This window comes from Nannospalax galili, unplaced genomic scaffold, assembly GCF_000622305.1.
Source record: "Nannospalax galili isolate Female #2095 unplaced genomic scaffold, S.galili_v1.0 scaffold1200, whole genome shotgun sequence".
Taxonomy (NCBI): Eukaryota; Metazoa; Chordata; class Mammalia; order Rodentia; family Spalacidae; genus Nannospalax; species Nannospalax galili.
Genome location: NW_008347131.1, coordinates 2,254,680 through 2,259,085, shown reverse-complemented (window position 1 = coordinate 2,259,085; position 4,406 = coordinate 2,254,680). Strand labels below are relative to the sequence as shown.

The window sequence follows — 4,406 nt, the reverse complement described above, 5'->3', positions numbered from 1 at the left end:
AATATATTGTTTTAAAGGTCATGCATTCTCAAATAAAGTATCAAAAGTGGAAAAAATCAGGTAGAAACACAGGAAATAATCAGCATATTCATGTATATTTGATCTTAGTGCTACAGACTGATTTGTTTTATTTTTCATTTAGCTAAAAATTAAGTGAGCCACATTACATGTATTAAAAACTCTCAATGGACTGATTACTTTTTATGGTATGCTACATTGTATGAGACATGTTACCAAAGCCATGCTATTATTTTAGCTATATTTAGATTAGGAAGTTTAAAATTTGCTTTCAGTGTAATAGAACAGTTATCTATTATGGTGTGGTGTCTTTATCTGGGCCTTTATATTTAACTGGGCGTTTATATTTTAAGATTCTCTTGGAATGCAATGTGTGGTAGTGCAGGCCTTTAATCCCAGAATTCAAGAGATGGAGGCAGCAGGATCTCTGTGAGATCCAGGACAGTCTGGTCAACATAGTGAGTTCCAGCCCAGCTGGGCTATAAGAAAAAACTGTACTAACAAAATAAAAAAAGTAGTTATTCCTGCAAACCTTTTTAGCATATTCATAGAGAAGTACTTTGTCTACTGTAACTTAGAATTATTGTTTTTCTATTTTAAAATTATTCTATAGACATTTAAAATATTTTACTGTGCTAGCTACATAAGGCCATTTTCATGCAATATTCTTGGGTGTGATCCCCATCAGTCCTCCCTTTCCTGCCCATTCATCTTTCCATTAGTCCCCTTTGTTTCTCCTGGATAACTTTGTTTCTATGTTTATGTCACCTGTGCAATTAAATTTTATTTGTTTATACAAGTTCTGTGAGCTATAAATGAAACAAAATATGAAGGCATTTTGTTTTAGAGACCGACTTAACTAGTTTCATATGATTATCTTCATTTCCCTACAAGTGATATAACGTCAATATTCCTGGGTGACTGAAAGTTTCCATTATTCTAAAGGACACTCAACAGCTGTGCCTTCATCAGTATGTGGCTTCCAGAAGGACAGCTTCAAACTTGTGATTCATAGGAAAACATAACGTGAATGAGACATGTCAAAAATGAATCAGAACTGCTTTTAAAGAAAGCTCAGACTGTGCTCATATCCTTCTCCACCACCGAGTCCATATGATTGGAATTGTCTTGCTTTCTTGAAATCAAAATAAATTTTCCCCCAGGTAAATGTTGTTTATACATGTATAAAATCCAATAGATAATTCATAAATCTTGTAATCTTAATCTATGTCCAAGAAATGGTTCTTGAGCTCCTAGTCTTTATATCCTGAGGTGTGCCTACAATTCTTGATTAGAGAGAACACCATGATTTATTCTGAGCTCCTAGTGAAACACCAAGAACAATGATCACAGCTACTATTCATTTAGGTATCACTGGAGCTATGCAGTGCTATGTGCACTTTACATGCAAAAATCAACCGAACCAAATACCCTAGAAAAGATATTATAGATGTTCCCATAGTAAAAATGATTAAATGGAGACAAATGGAGGTTTTGTAAGTTGTCCAGGGTCATCTAGTAACTAAATGATACTGACACATCAACACACATGACTCCAGAGTTCACAGTGTTTTCCACTGTGCTTTTCCCGCTTCCATCAAGTGTATTATGGTTCGTCTTAGTATACTATGAACAAGAAAATTAGCCATTAGTTGATTGCAGTATTATCACATCTCACTGTTCCTGATTAGCATTAGCAGTAAGCTTGAAATTTTTTATTTGAATATGCAAATATAACATGTATGGCAGAGTGCATAGGGTTCAGTGAGGGGATGTGGGAGGCATGGATGGAGGAGGGGGTCTGGATTTGAGTGGGAAATGTATGAAATTTAAAAAGCTCAATAAAAAGAATAAAAGGCGATAGTGTAAACCCTTGTTCTTATTTTAATGGGAATACTTTAAGTTTTTCTCCATTTAGGATGATGATGGCTGTGTTTTAGTTGTATATGTTGAAGTAACTTCCATCCAGTCAAATTTCCTCTAGAACTTTTACTATAAATGCTTATTTGATTTTGTCAGATTCCTTTTTCTGTGTCTCTGGAGATGATTGCACCTTTTTGCCATTAAATTCATTCATATAATTTATTTAAAAAAAGAATGACAGGCATCAGAATAGATAAAAGATAGGTCTGAATGAATTCTGCTGTAGATTTTAGACTAGAAAGACTCCAAATTAACTTGTTTCATTCTTTTATTTCTCACTTTGCAAACTAAAACATATTTGTAATTACACTAAAAAATCACTCAAGCACAGACATTATCTCATTGATTATGCATTTATGCATTTTCTTTTGCATGTGTTTCTTTTGTCATTTGGAAACTAAATTTCTACTTGAACAGTCTCAAAACCTAGGAGATATATAAAGTCATACTCCACTTTTTACTAGCTCTCTTTTTAGTTTCTATTTTCCTAAATCACCCCAAGAATTTTTTTAAAAATGTGCTAGCTGGTAGCATTACAGCTGGTGAGAGTCATAGGTTAGTTCAGGTCAGGTAAAAAATTGCTAAGCTAATGATAGTATATAATTGTGATATGAATTGGCATATGAAAAATGAAGTGAACAGAATTATAGTTCCTGAAAACCCCAACATTCAGAGTCTAATAAAGTAATTGCTATAGGCAACAATGTGGCAAATAATGTCAGGTTATATCATCAAGCAAAAATGTAGTTTTTTGATATTAAATGAAAAATACATGAATGTCTTTTAAGATGAACAGGTCTATGTCTAGTATTCTAATACAATTGCTTTTATTTGATTGCTCCAGGATTGGTGGTATTTTGAATGCTACAAATCATATTGCAATGAATTCTTCACAAATAGTACCAAATGGCTGTCTTATCTGATATATTTAGTGTTTATTGCCACGCTTGAAGCTTCTTAAAAGGAATCCTTTCCCTGTGTGCTTGCTATCTCTCTGTACAAAAAAACTTACAAACCCACACTGTGCACATTGTTTTTGGTTTACCTCCATTCTTCACCTCAGTGTCTTTATCTATGTCCATTAATTTCAGGGTATTTGGTAAGCAGATGTGTTTAACTAAACATCATCAATATTTCTTTAGATGATTTTCAGTTGATAATTAAAGCAGAATGAAATGTATTTCAAGTAAACAGTTTCAAATATATAAATGACTGTGATCCACTCACATCTTGAGGTAGAACTTACTACTTATGATATTATTAATATGAGCCCTATGGAAATCTATACAAAAGGAGCTCAGTAGGTGCTTACTGATCATCTAATGGTAATTCATATGCTAGAAGATAGTGATGAAGATGTGCTTCATGACTGAAAACATTCATGGTCTTGGTCATAATTTGGCATTTCCTGGCTTCCTGAAACAACCCCGACAGAAGAGTAAATGGGACAGAGCAACAATGTCACAGAATTTGTCCTCCTGGGCCTCACTCAGGATCCTGCTTGTCAAAAAGCACCGTTTATCATGTTTTTATTAATCTACATTGTGACTATGGCAGGAAACTTGCTTATTGTGGTGACAGTTGTTGCCAGCCCCTCCCTGGGTTCTCCAATGTACTTCTTGCTTGCCTATCTGTCACTAATGGATGCTGTTTATTCCACTGCCATCCTGCCCAAGTTGATTATAGACTTACTTTGGAATAGAAAGACAATCTCCTTCACAGCGTGCCTAGTTCAGCTATTTGTAGAGCATTTATTTGGTGGTGCTGAAATCTTCATTCTGATGGTGATGGCCTATGATCGCTATGTGGCTATCTGTAAGCCACTGCACTATTTAACCATCATGAATGGACAGGTTTGCATCCTCTTCTTGGTGATTACCTGAATTGGAGGGTTTGCACATGCCCTGATTCAAGTTATCTCTGTATATAAGCTTCCTTTCTGTGGTCCTAATATCATTGACCACTTCGCCTGTGACATGTACCCGTTATTGGGACTTGCATGCACTGACACCTATTTTTTAGGGATCACTGTCATTGCCAATGGTGGAGCAATCTGTGTGGTGGTCTTTATTCTCCTCTTAGTCTCCTATGGCATTATTCTAAGCTCCCTTAAGACTCACAGTCAGGAAGGGAGGGGCAAAGCCCTGTCCACCTGCAGCTCCCACATCACAGTGATTGTCCTCTTTTTTGTTCCCTGCATTTTCGTGTATGTCAGACCTGTTTCCAACTTTCCTATTGATAAATACATTACTGTTTTTTTTAATTTTTAAAAATGATTTATTTAATAACAACATACTTAGAAGAAGCATATCATTACAACACAATTGACATATTCAATAGCATTTTCCTGAGGTAGGATGCATCTCTTTCAAATTTGGCTGTAAATTTTTAGGTTTACAGTTGAATTATTACAGTTATACAATATTGTACTCAGTATAAACCCTATAAGACATAAATTAAATGAT

General features: G+C 34.9%; 1 pseudogene; it reads left to right on the top strand.

Annotated features, from left to right (window-relative positions):
* The first annotated feature begins 3,383 nt into the window (after positions 1-3,383).
* The window catches only part of LOC103742541, a 1,557-nt pseudogene continuing 534 nt past the window's right edge, over positions 3,384-4,406 (top strand).